This window comes from Vulpes vulpes, chromosome 1 (assembly GCF_048418805.1).
Source record: "Vulpes vulpes isolate BD-2025 chromosome 1, VulVul3, whole genome shotgun sequence".
NCBI classification, from domain to species: domain Eukaryota; kingdom Metazoa; phylum Chordata; class Mammalia; order Carnivora; family Canidae; genus Vulpes; species Vulpes vulpes.
The window spans coordinates 122,229,734-122,244,176 of NC_132780.1; the positions used below are offsets into that span (position 1 = coordinate 122,229,734).

General features: G+C 36.1%; 1 protein-coding gene across 1 annotated transcript in view; it reads right to left on the minus strand.

Annotated features, from left to right (window-relative positions):
* POLQ (DNA polymerase theta) overlaps window positions 1-14,443 on the minus strand; it is a 135,074-nt gene that overhangs the window by 88,560 nt on the left and 32,071 nt on the right. The gene's annotated exons all lie outside the window — the stretch shown is intronic.

Here is a 14,443-nt window from a genome sequence, read left to right on the forward strand (position 1 = left end):
CTGTAGGAGATACAATATAGATACAAAAACACAAAAAGGTCAAAAGGAAAAGGAAAATATGCAAAACACAACCATAATAAAGCTGGAGTGGCCATACTACTATCACATAGACTGTTAAAAAATGTTAATAAAAATAAAAGTAATACTCTTTAATGATAAAAGGATCAGTCTATCAAGTATATATAAACTACAAATATACACAGGATGCTAAAATACATGAACAAAACTTGACAAAAATGAAGAGAGAAACAGACAATTCAAAAATAATAGTTGAAGATTTAAATACCCTAACTTTCAAAAATGGATAGAACTAAGCAGAGCAACTTAGTCTTCTAAGACAACATTCTGAATCAACTAGACCTAACAGACATCCATCCAACAGGAGAAGAGTGCACATTCTTCTTAAATACACACAGAACATTCTCCAGCATAGACCCACCATATACCAGCCATAAAACAAGTCTCAGTATATAAAAGTATAAAGGTGTCTGGCTGGCTGAGTCAGCCTGGCTGGCTCAATCAGGAATATATAACTCTTGATTTCAGGGTTGCAGGTTTAAGTCTCATATTTGGTATAGAGATTGCTTAATATACACTTGTGTATACTTATATATACATGTACGTGTGTGTGTGTCTATAAGTATTGAAATTAAACAATGTATGTTTCCTGACAATGGAATGAAATTAGAAACAAATGACAAAAAATTTTGAAAATTCACAATGTGAGAATCAAACAAGAAACTGCTAAATAACAATGGGCCAAGGAAAAATCATAATAGAAATTGCAAAATAGGGGATCCCTAGGTGGCTCAATGGTTTGGCACCTGCCTTTGGCCCAGGGCGTGATCCTGGAGACCCAGGATCGAGTCCTGCATCAGGCTTCTGGCATGGAGCCTGCTTCTCCCTCTGCCTGTGTCTCTGCCTCTGTGTGTATGTGTGTGTGTGTCTTTCAGGAATAATAAAATCTTAAAAAGAAATTGCAAAATGCCTTGAAATGAGTGAATATAACAAATGAAAACATTATATACCAAATTTACAGGGTGCAGTGAAAGTATTTTGAGGAAAATGTACAAATGTCTATATTAAAAAAAAAAAACATAAGGTCTCAAATCAATACCCTAATCTTCCATATTAAGACACTTGCAAGTAGAAGGATAAAGCAAAACCAAAGGAAGAAGGAAGTAAACAATAAAGCAGAAATTAATCTAGTAGAAAGTCAAAAATAATACAGAAAAATCAACTAAACAAAAATTGGTTCTGGTAAAAGGCAAACTGAAGCACATAAAATTTTTTAAGAGTTTATTTCAGCATACAATGATTTGAATTGGGCAGTGCCAAACCAAGGGTGATTAGAAGTCCTCCACTAATAGGAGATAGGAGCAAAATTTTTATAGAAAAGATGCTGAAAAAAACAAAGCAATTTGATTGGTTACAGCATAAGCACTTGCCTCATCTGGCATGGATTCCAGTGCACTGCCTCTGGCTTAAGTACTGGTTTGCTTATGTAAACTATCAAGGCAGTAGAGCCACCTCAACCTAATGGCCTCCTTGTTTTAACAGTGCTTTGAAAAGATCAACAAAACTGAAAAACCTTTAGCTAGATTGATCCAGAAATGAAAAGAAGACTTAAATTACTAAAGTCAGAAATGGAAGAAGGGACACCTCTACTTAAGGCACAGAGGGAAAAAAAGGGAGGACTACAAGGAAGTAATGTTAATTGAATACCAACAAATTAGCTAATCTAGATGAAATGAACACATGGCTGGAAATACACAAACTACCAAAATTGATTCAGGAAAAAACAGGAGATATGAATAGACCTATTATAAGTAAGGACATTGAATTGGTAATAAATTTACTCCAAAAAAAAGTCCAGGCCCTAGTGGTTTGACTGGTGAAATCTAACAAATGTTTAAATAAGAAATAACAGCAATCTTTCATAAATTCTTTCTCAGAACCACACAAAGTCATCATGAGAAAAGAGAAATACAGACCAATATATTTAATAAACATATATAATAATCCTCAGTAAAATATTAGCAAACCAAATCTAACAGATAAATAGTATTATACAAATGATCAAGTGGGATTTACCCAGAAAATCCAAGATTCATATTTAAAAATCAATTAATGTAATACACTGTACCAATAAAATGGACAAAACCACATGATGATCTCAACAGATGCAAAAAAAGCACTTGAAAAAATCTTGACAACCACTCATTATAAAAATATTCAATAAACTAGTAATAGAAAGGAACTTCCTCAACCTGATAAAGCCCATCTGCAAAAAACTCACAACTAACACCAAGATTGACAGTGAAAGACTCAATACTTTAGCCTCCAAATAAGGAACAAGACAAAGATGTCTGCTGTTGCTACCTCTATTCCATATTCTTTTTAATGATTTTATTTATTTATTTATGAGAGACAAAGAGAGAGGCAGAGACACAGAAGAAGAAGCAGGCTCCTCACAGGGAGCCTGATATGGCACTCGATCCCAGAATCGGGATCACGCCCTGACCCAAAGGCAGACACTCAACCGCTGAGCTACCCAGGTGTCCCATCTATTCTATATTTTATTGGAGATTCTAACCAGGTCAATTAGGAAAAAGAAAAAAAATCAATAAAAGACATCCAGACTGGAAAGGAAGAAGCAAAACTGCATCTAGCATGATCCTGTATGTAGAAAATCCTGAGGAACTCACAAAAATACTATTAAAACTGGTGAACAGGTTTAATAGGTTACAGGATACAAGATCAATATAAAAAAATAAGTTTTTCTATATACTTTAATAAACCCCTAAATGTGATTAAGAAAAAAATCCATTTATGATAGCATCAACAAGAATAAAATGCTTAATATAAGGTTAACAAAAAAACATAAAACTTGTACTCTGAAAACTAAAAATTGAGATATTAAAGATCTAAATAAATGAAAAAAAAAGCCTATGTGCATCAACTGGAAGACTTAATCTTGTTAGGATGACAATATTTCCCAAATTGACCTACCAATTGTGTACAATCCCTATCAAAATTCAGCTGGCTTCTTTGCAGAAATTGGAAAGATGATCCTAAAATTTATAAGCAGATGCAAGTGACCCAGAACAGCCAAAAATTTTTTCAAAGAAAACAAAGTGGGAGGGTTCACATTTCCTGATTGCAAAGCTTACTACCAAGCTATAGTGATCAAAACAGTACAGTATCAGCATAAGCATAAATACACTGAAAGCCCAGAAATAAACCCTCACATTTACGGTCAATTGATTTTTTTTTTTTTTAAGATTTTATTTATTTATTCATGAAAGAAAGAGAGAGAGAGAGGCAGAGACACAGGCAGAGGGAGATGCAGGCTCCACACAGGGAGTCCGACGTGGGACTCGATCCTGGGTCTCCAGGATCACAACCTGGGCCGAAGGCGGCACTAAACCGCTGTGCCACCCGGGCTGCCCTCAATTGATTTTCGACAAGGATGACAAGAAAATTGATGGATTTTCAACAACCTGGATATGTACATGCAAAGGAATGAAGTTAGATTTCCATCTTAAATCAGTCATAAAAGTCCAAGTGGATCATATGCATCAATGTAAGATAAAACTATAAAATTCTTAGAAGAAAACATGAGTGTATCCTTGTGACACTGAGTTACACAGCAGATTCAGAAAACCCACAATTAACATCAAAGAACATGAAAAGACAACCTACAGAAGAAAATATTTCCAAATCCTATATAAGATTTGTACCCAAAATATATAAAGAACACTTAATTACTTTAATTAAAAAAAAAAACTTAAATGGCAGAGGATCTGAATATTTTTCTAAGATAATCATATAACCAATAAACACATGAAAAGATGCTCAACATAATTAGCTATTAAGAAAATCCAAGTCCAGGGATCCCTGGGTGGCGCAGCGGTTTGGCGCCTGCCTTTGGCCCAGGGCACGATCCTGGAGACCCAGGATCGAATCCCACATCGGGCTCCCGGTGCATGGAGCCTGCTTCTCCCTCTGTCTGTGTCTCTGCCTCTCTCTCTCTCTCTCTGTGACTATCATAAATAATAAATAAAAGAAAAAAAATATTAAAAAAAAAAAAGAAAGAAAATGCAAGTCCAGACTATAATGAGAAAGAGCTACATACTCATAAGGATATTTTCAAAAAGATAAATAAAAACAAGCATTGGAGACGTGAAGGATAGGAATCCATGTACATTGCTGGTGGGAATGTAATATTATCCAGATGCTTTTGAGGAATTTGGAAACTCTCAAAATGTCAAAAATAAAGTTACCATATAATCCAGCAATTCTACTCCTAGGGATATACCCAAGAGAATTTGTAACATATGTCCATGCAAAAACTTGGACATGAATGTTCACAGAAGCATTATTTATAATAGCCAAAAATAAAAAACATACCAAATGTCCTTAATTGATGAATGGATGAATAGAGATGAAGTATATCCATACAATGGAGTATTATTCTGCAATATAAAGGACTTAAGAACTGATACATGCTTTACTGCAGCACTATTTTACAATAGTCAAGATACAGAAGTATCCCAAGTGTCCAGTAACAGATGAATGGATAAAGAAGATATGCTATAGATATACAATGAAATATTATGAAGAAAAAAAGTATGAGATCTTGCCATTTGTCACAACATGGACAGACCTAGACTGCATTACACTAAGTGAAATAAGTCAGAGAAAGATGAATACCCTACAATTTTATTTACATGAAGTGACAGATGGTGGCTACATGGTGACAGATGGTAGCTACATTTATGATGAGCATAACAAAAGTATAGAGTTGTTAAATCACTATGTTGTATACCTGAAACTAATGTAACATCAACTATACTCAATTTTTTAAAGTTTTCCAAAATAGAAAAAAAAATACATATTATGCCATAGACGAACCTGGAAAACATTATGCAAAGTAAAAGAAACCAGTCATAAAAGACCACATATTATATGATCCCATTTATATGAAATTTCCAGAATAGGAAAGTCTATAGAAACAGAAGGTACACTATTGCATTAGTGGTTGCTTAGAACTAAGGGATGATGAGGGGGTTGGAGAAAATTTGGGAGTGACTGCTAATGCATACAGGGTTTCTTTCTGGGGTGATGAAAATTTTCTGAAATTAGATATTGGTATTAATTGCACAGTTCTGTGGATATACTAAAAATCACGGACTTGCACTTTAAATGGGATGCTATATAAACCATATTGGAACAAAGATATTTTTAAAATACATATTCAAATTATGTATGGGAAAATGTTCAAAACACTCTTAGAGGCCCAAAAATAGACTTAAAGAAATAGAAAAATATCCCTTTTCATGAATAAGACCAATCAACTTAAAAAAGGAGTGCCCTGGGTGGCTCAGTGGGTGGAGCTTCCAACTCTTGATTTCAGCTCAGGTTGTGATCTCAGGGTCACAGGATCGTGATGGAATCAGGCTCTGTGCTCAGTGGAGTCGGCTTGCCTCTCTCCTCTGTCCCTCCCTTTGCTTTCTCTCTGAAATAAATAAATCTTTTTCTTTTAATGGAGAAAAAAGTAAAGATAAAAGCTGAAGAAAATTTTTCATTTGTTGTAAAAAAAAAAAAAAACACTTTTAATAAATGAAACTGTGACTACAGATTGCCACTATGAAAAAAAGATAAAACTGAAAAATCTATAGGTCCCCCTTGCCTCCGGCTTATCTGTGGTTTCACTTCCCACAGTTAACCATGGTCCAGAAGTAGATGATATATCATCAGAAGGTCAATAGTAGCTTCACACTACATTACAATGCCTATAGCATTCACCTCACTTCATCTCATTACATAGGCAATTTATCATCTTACATCATAGGAAGGGTGAGTATAGTAAATAACATATTTTGAGAGAAAAAGAGCATTCACAAAACTTTTAACATCATATTATAATTGTTTATTATTGTTAATCTCTTACTGTGCCTAATTTGTAAATTAAACTTTATCATAGGTATGTAGGTAATAGGAAAAAACAAAATATACATAGGGTTTGGTACTATCTGGGTGTCAAGCAACCACTGGTGGTCTTGGAATATATCTCCGTGGATAAGGAGTGACTACTGTAATAGAATAAACTCCAAAAGAAACACAGCTCAAAAGAAAGGAACCATACTCAATTACTGAAGAGAACATGAGAGAATTCCTTTATCATCTTAGAGCAAGAAAAGCATTTCTCACCAATACAAAAGTTCACAAATTCAACTGCATTTTTAAAAATATGAGGTAAAATACACAATAAATACAGTCAAAGTCACATAAAAACTAGGAGAAAAACATTCAACTTATACCACCAAGCACTACTCTCCCTAACATATAAACAACCTTTAAGACTTAAGAAAAAGACCAAAAAACAAAAATAAACAAAAGACATGGACAGCTCATGGGAAGAAAAAGCATATGGTCCTTTAACAAATGGAAAACAAATGTTCAATTTTATGCATAATTTAAAAACATAAAACTACACTAAAAAGTATAAAAGCTTGACAATATACTCTATTCATCAGGTTGTGGAAAAATAACCAGTCTCATATAGTGCTGTTAAAATTGGAAAATGATACAAATCTTATGGAAGATAATTTTGCAAAACCAAAATTATATATGCCAAAAAAAATTAAAAAAAAAAAAAAAACAAAAAAAAAACAAAATTATATATGCCTTATAATTTACCCAGCAATTGTACTTTAGGGAGTCTTTCCTAAAGATACACCTCCATCAAAACTAAACAATATATGCACCAAAGTTACTCACTATAGCATCACTTGCCATAACAAAATATTGTAAATAACACAAATGTCCATCAATAAAGAATTGATTGAATAAATAATGGCATACACAATGGAGCTATACAAATATTTTTAAAGGAATTAAAAATTTCTGTGAACTGATACAGAGTGATTTCCAAGATATATTGTTAAGAAAAAAAGATGGTACAAAAAAAACGTACACAGCCTACTGCCTTCTGTATAAGAAAGAAGGTCGAATAAGAATATATGTATTATGTGCTTACTGGTATTTATAAAACAAAACAGGAGATACAGGAATATCTTGTTTTAAATGTTTCACTTTACTGCATTTCACAGATATTGTCTCTAGTACAAATTAAAGGTTTGTGACAGCCCTGCTTTGAGCAAGTCTATTGGTGCCATTTTTCCAACAGCATTGGTTCACTTCATGTCTCTGGGTCACATTTGGTAATTCTCATGGCATTTCAAATTTTTTCATTATTATATTTGTTATGGTGATCTATGATCAGTGATCTGTGATGTTAGTACTGTAACTTTTTTAAGGTATCAAACACACACATATAAAACAGTAAACTCGATAAACATTGTGTGACTGCTCTACTGACCAGCTGTTACCCTCTCTCTCTCTCTCTCTCTCTCTCTCTCATCTCCTAGGGTTTCCCTATTTCTCCGAGACACAATGATATTTAAATTAGGCCAGTTACTAACCCTACAATAGCCTCGACATTTTCAAATGAAAGGAAGAGTTCCATATCTTTTACATCAAAAGCTAGAAATGATTAAGCTTAGTGAGGAAGGCATGTGTAAAGCTGAGACAGGCCAAAAACTAGGCTCTTCTGCCAGACAGCCCAGCTGTGACTGCAAAAGAAAAGTTCTTGAACCTTTAAATTAGAAGTACTACTCCACTGAACACACAAATGATAAGAAAGTGAAACAGCCTTATTGCCGATGGGGAGTAGTTTCAGTTCTGTGGACAGAAGATCAAACAGCCACAACACTCCCTTAAGTCAAAGCCTAATCTAGGGCAAGTCTCTAATTCTTCTATTCTATGAAGGCTGAGAGAAGTGAGGAAGCTATACAAGAAAAGTTGGAAACTAGCTGAGGTTGGTCATGAGGTTTAAGGGAAGAAGCTTAAACATAAAATAAAAGTGTAAGATGAAGCAGCAACTGCTGATGTAGAGCTGCCCCAAGTTACCCAGAAGATCTAGATAAAATCATTAATAAACATGGATATGCTAAACAACAGATTCTCAAGGTAGTCAAAATAGCCTTCTAGTAGAAGAAGATGCCAGTTAGGACTTTCATAACTAAAAAGAAATCAATGCCTGGCTTCAAAGTTTCAAAGGACATGATGACTCTTGTTAAGAGATTATACAACTGGTGACTTGAAGTTGAAGCCAATGGTCATTTACCATTCTAAAAATCCTAAAGTCCTTAAGAATTATGCTAAATCTACCCTGTCTGTGCTCCATAAATGGAACAGGAAAGCCTGGATGACGGCACATCTGTTTGCAGCATGATTTACTGAGTATTTTAAACCCACTGTTGAAACCTACTCAGAAAAAAGACCTACTTCTTTCCAATTACTGCAGACAATGCATCTGGGCACCTATAAGCTCTGACAGAGATGTACAAGATAAATGCTGTCTTCCTGCCTGCTATCAGAGTATCCATTCTGTAGTCCATGATTCATGGAGTATAGATGACACTTAAACAATGTGGGCTTAGGGCAACAACTGTTCATGTAGCTAAAAATCTATGCATTAGCTTCTGACTCCCCCAAAACTTAACGGCTCATAGCCTACTGCTGACAGAAAGCCTTAGCAGTAACAGAAACAGTTGATTAACACATATTTTCCACTATACATGTTATATACTGTATTCTTACAATACAGTTAGAGAAAATGTTAACAGAATCATAAGGAAGAGAAAATACACAGTACTATGCTACATTTATTGAAAAAAAAAAAAATCCATGTATAAGTGGGCCTGCAAAGTTCAAACCCATGTTGTTCAAGGGTCAACTGTAATTTTGACTTTTGAGTCTTACTATTTAAGAACTATATATTTCATAAGGCTATCACTGTCAAAGACAGTAATTCCTTGGATAGATCTGGGCTAAGTATATAGAGAACTTTCTAGGATGGATTCACCATTCTAGATGCCATAAGAACATTTATGATTCATGGGAAGAGATTAAAAAAATATCAACATTAACAGGAGTTTAGAGGAAGTCGTATCCAACCTTCATAGATGACTTTGAGGGCCCAAGACTCCAGGGGAGGAAGTTAAGTGCAGATGTGAGGGGAACAGCAAGAGAACTAGAATTACAAGTAGAGTCTGAAGATGTAACTGGATTGCTGCAATCTCGTGATAAAACTTGAATGGATGAGGAGTATTCATCCAATCTCTCTATTCTTATGGATGAGGAAAGAGTGGTTCTTAAGAAAGAAAGAAACTACTCCATTAAACAAAAAAAAAGAAACAAACTACTCCTGGTGCAGATGTTGTGAAGACTGTTGAAATGACAACAACGGATGTAGACTATGAAATAAACTTAGTTGATAAAGCAGTGGCAGGGTTTGAGAGGATGACTACAATTTTGAAAGAATTTCTACTATGGGTAAAATGCTACCAAACAGCATCACATGCTACAGAGAAATCATCCATGAGTCAACTGACATGGCAAATTTTATCACTGTCTTAAGAAATTGCCACCATTATCTTAAAAACAAAAACAAAATGGGACCCTGGACAGCCCTGTCAGTTAAGGTTCTGACTCTTCGTTTTGGCTCAGGTCATGATCTCAGGGATCATGGGATGGGATCAAGCCCCCCGTCAGGCTGAGCTCAGCAAGGAGCCCACTAAAGTTTCTCTCTCCTCTGCCTCTCTTCATGCTCACTCAAGCTTGCTCTCTCTAAAGTAAATAAATCTTTAAAAAAGAGAATCTTTATTTGTTCTTTTTTTTTTTTTTTGGTAGTTCCTTTTTAGGCATAAGGTTAGATTGTTTACCTGAGGTATTCTGTGTGTTTTTGTTTTTTGTTTTTTTTGTTTTGTTTTGTTTTGTTTTGTTTTTTTTGCTTCTTGAGGTAGACCCGTATTGCTGTATACTTTCCTCTTAGAACTGCTATCAATGTCCCAGAGATTTGGGGCCATTGTGTTTTCATTTCCATTTGTCTCTATGTATTTTTTGGTTTCTTCTTTGATTGCTTCATTGACCCATTGGCTGTTTAGTATCATGTTGTTTAGTCTCCATGTGTTTGTGTTTTTTCCTTTTTTTCTCTTGTGATTTCTAGTTTCATACTGTTGTAGCCAGAAAAGATGCATGCTATGACTTCAATCTTCTTAAATTTATTGAGGCTTGTTTTATGGCCTAATATGTGATCTATTCTGGAGAATGTTCCATGTGCACTTGATAAAAACGTGTGTTCTTTTGTTTTAGGATGGAATGTTCTGTATATATGTTACGAACATCTAGTCCAATGTCTCATTCAAAGACACTTACTCATTTTCTGTCTGAAGTGGAAGTGGAGTATTAAAGTCCATTGATGCAAGTGGAGTATTAAGTCCCCTACTATTACTGTACTACTGTAATGTCTCTCTTCATGTCCACCAATATTTGCTTTATGTATTTAGGTGCTCCAGTATTGGGAGTATAGATATTTATAACTGTTACACCCTTTTGTTGGATTGATCCTTTTATCATTATGTAATGCCTTTCTTTGTCTCATTACAGTCTTTGTTTTAAAGTCTATTTTATCTAAGTATTGGTTTGCTGTCCTTTTTTTCCCTTCCATTTGCATGGTGAAAGTTTTGCCATCCCCTCACTTTCCATCTATATGCATCTTTAAGTATGAGGTAAGTCTTTTTTAGGAAGCACATAAATTGGTCTTGTTTTTGTAATCCATTCTACTGCTCTGTGTCTTCTGATTAGAGCAGTTAGGCCACTTACAAGTATTTTTTAGGCCATTTAAATTTAACGTAATTATTGATATGTATGTACTTGTTGTCATTGAAAAAGTTGGTTTTCTGGTTGTTTCTGTAATTCTTTGTTTTTCTCTTGCTCTCTTTGTTTTTTTTTTTTTTTTTTTCCTTTTCTCCTTCTATTCCCTTCTCCACATTTCATGTATATGTCATATTTTACATCTCTTTATTCATATTTTTCTTATGTCTAAATATGGCATTTCTTTTTCACCTAAAGAAGTCCCTTTATTATTTCTTATAAGCCTTCTTTAAGTTTTGACAAACTCCTTTACCTCTTGTTTGTCTGGGAAACTACCTCTCCTTCAAATCTGAATGATAATCTTACCAGGTGGAGTACTCTTGCAGGATTTTCTTTTCAGTACTCTGAATATATCGTGACACTCCCTTCTGGTTTGTAGCTTCTGCTGAAAAATCAGCTTATAGTTTTTCCCATGGAGGGAACTTTGTTTCTTCTTGCTGCTTTTAGGATTCTCTCTTTAACCCTTGACATCTTAATTATTATTTACTGTAGTGTAGACCTCCTTGAGTTCATCTTGTTTGGACCTCTCTATGCATCTTGGACTAAGTATTCTAAATCTTTCTCTCTTCTTCTTCTGGGACCCCTATAAGGTGAATGTTTGTTTTCTTGCTGTTGTTCAAAAAAATCTCTTAACCTATCCTCATTTTTAAAAAATCTTTTCTCTTTTTGCTGTTCAACTTGTGTGCTTTCTATTACTCTGTCTTCTGGATCACTGATATGTTCTTCTGCATCCTCTAATCTACTATTGATTAACTCTAATGTGTTTTTTATTTGTTATTGTCTTCTTTAGTTCTGGTTCATTCTTTTTGATATTTTTCTATCACTTTATTGAAGGTCTCATTAAATTCTTTCATTCTTTTCTCCAGCCTAGTGAGCATCTTTACAATCATTACTTTAAATTCTTTATCAAACAAATTGCCTATCTCTGTTTCATTTAATTCTTTTACTGGGGTTTTTTTCTTGTTATTTCTTTTGGAGCATATATTCTTGTCTTCCCATTTTGCTTGACTTTCTATGTCTGTTTCTATGGATTAGATGAAATGCCTTGCTACTTTTCCTAAAGTTGAATGAACTGTCTCATGTATAGTGACCCCTATACAGACTGTGTGTGCTTGATGCCTTTGTTGGCTGGTTGAAACTGTGGATGTATATGCTAACTACTCCTTTAAATTCTGACTTTTGACAGAGAGAATAAAGAAACAAATGAAGTAAAAAAGAAAAAAAAAACATTTTTTTAAAGCAAAAAAACCCCACAAAACTGCAACTTTTTTTCTGTGCCCAAGTACTACAGCTGGTATGGGCTTGTGGACCCTGGATTCACTGAGGTTGCAAGCTCACCATAAGCAAGACCCTGCTCCAGTGTGGACTTTTAAATTGGGAGGGGAAGAGTGTGCTTCCCCAGTTCCTCGGCCCTTTTAAACTGTAGCTTATCTTCTGTGCCCCAGTGCAACTGGAGCTGGTGTGGGCTTTAGGACCCTGGGCTTACTGAGGTCACAAAGTCCCTCTGATGATCTGACCCACAAGTTATGAAGTCAGAACCTTCCAAATATGGCACCTGAACCTGCTCCTTATAATGGCCAGTCCCTGCGCTGGTCTGGACCATCAAGGCAGAAGAGGAGGGAACATTCCCTCAGTTCCCCCGCCCCTCTAAACTGTGGCTTTTCTTCTGCATGCCATCTAAGGCTGGTGTAGGCCTGTGAATCCAGGACTCACTGAGGTCACAGCTCCACCAAGACCAACCAGATATGCCCACTACGGTGTCTGGATACTGTTCCAGTCCAGACTTCCAAAGAGAAGGTAAACGATGTGTTCTCTAGTCTCTCTGACCTGGAGAGCTTTCCCACAGCTCCTTCAACACTTGACAGAGTTTTAGCCGTTATTTTTTAAAAAGACTTTCTGCCATCTTCTATCATCTCCATCTTGGACTTCAATATGTATACATTATTTTGCTTGATAGTGTTCCAATAAGTCTTAGAGGCTTTTTTCACTCTTTTTTTCATTGTTTTTTTGTTCCTCTGAATTTATAATTACAAATGACTTACCTTTGAGTTCACAGATTCTTCTCCTTGATTGAGTCTATTTTTGAAGGTATTGAATTTTTCAGATCACCCACTGTACTCTTCAGCTTTGGGATTTTATTTTATTTTTTTTTAAAGGTTTCTCTCTGTTCAATTTCTCATTCTGCTCATATACAGTTTTCCTAATTTAGTTTGGCTATCTGTGTTTTCTTGTGGTTCACTGAACCACTTTAAGAGGATTATTCTGAATTCTTGGTCAGTCAGTTCACAGATGTCCATTTCCTTAGGTTTGGTTATTAGAAGAGTTTTATTAGTTTCTTTGGTGATGCCATGTTTCCCTGACTTTTCGTTATTCTTGTATCAGTATCTGTGGATTTGAAGCAACAGTTACCTCTTCTAGTCCTTATAGGTTTGCTTCAGCGGATAAAGACCTTCACTAGTCAGCTCCTGGCTATCTCACAGAGCCCACAGGAGGGTGGGTAGGGCTTGATGCCAGAGTCTCTGGTTGCGTGGGTCCACTGGTTCAGCTCTGCATTCAGGCAAGACCATTCTCTGAGCCATCTGGTCAGGTGGGACTGCTAGCTGGGCTAGCAGACAGGCATGGCCAATGGCTGGACTCTCTGGTCAGAAAGGACCAGGGACTGGACTCCTTGGAAGGGTGGTGCCATTAGCTGGATTTTGTGTTCAAGTGTGGCCAATAGTTGTACTCCACAGTTGGATGGGGCTTCAGGATGGACCCTGTGATCATGTAGGACTCTAGGCTGTGTTCTACAGTAAAACTCCCTGGTTAGGCAGGGCTACGGGCTGAGCTCTGACTTAGGAGTGGAGGGGGCTGCTGGATTGGCTTCCTGCAAGACCAGAGCGGTAGGCTGGGCTCTGAGCCAGGTCGTTGCCTAAGGATCCCAGCTTGGCAGAACCACTCATTCTGCTTTCTGGCCAAATGGGCAGCAATCTGTCATAACAGCCAGATGGTGCCACTTGCTGGGTTCTCTGATTGGGCAAGACGGCTAGGAGGGTTGCAGTGCTATCACTAATCCACACACAGATACCTGTGAGCCCTCCTCTCTGAGGTGGTCTAGCTTTGCATATTTCCCTAATGTTCCCTACAAGGTGAGATGGAAACGGGCTTCCCAGAGAATACTCCAGAATGCTGGGGAAATTGGATGTCAGCCTCAAGCTCTCTTTTTCTCACTGGAGAAACTGTAGGCCCAAGGGATTCCTCTCAGTGTGGCACTGTGCTGGTTTGGGGAAAAGGCAACACTGCCAAAGTGCTGCCACTCCTCTTAGCCTTCTGACATGGCTTTTTTCAATTTTAGCACTCTAAGAATGTGATTTAGCCTAACCACTAGGTTCTGGGATTTTTAGAAATGCATTTTTGTCTGCAAATAGCTGCTCATCCATATTTTTGTGATGGAGACTAGAGCTAGGGACCTCTATCCTGACATCTTGCTTATGTTACTCCCCACATCTGCTTTTAATTGACAAAATGAAGTATTTTTTGCCAGGTTCTTGTCAGAGAATATAATCTCAAACTCTACATTATCCAATTGTTATCAAACTCTTTGTTATAAGAAATAATATTTATAAGACACTATCTAATGTATACAAACTACTAAAATTCCTTATTGCATCTGTTATGG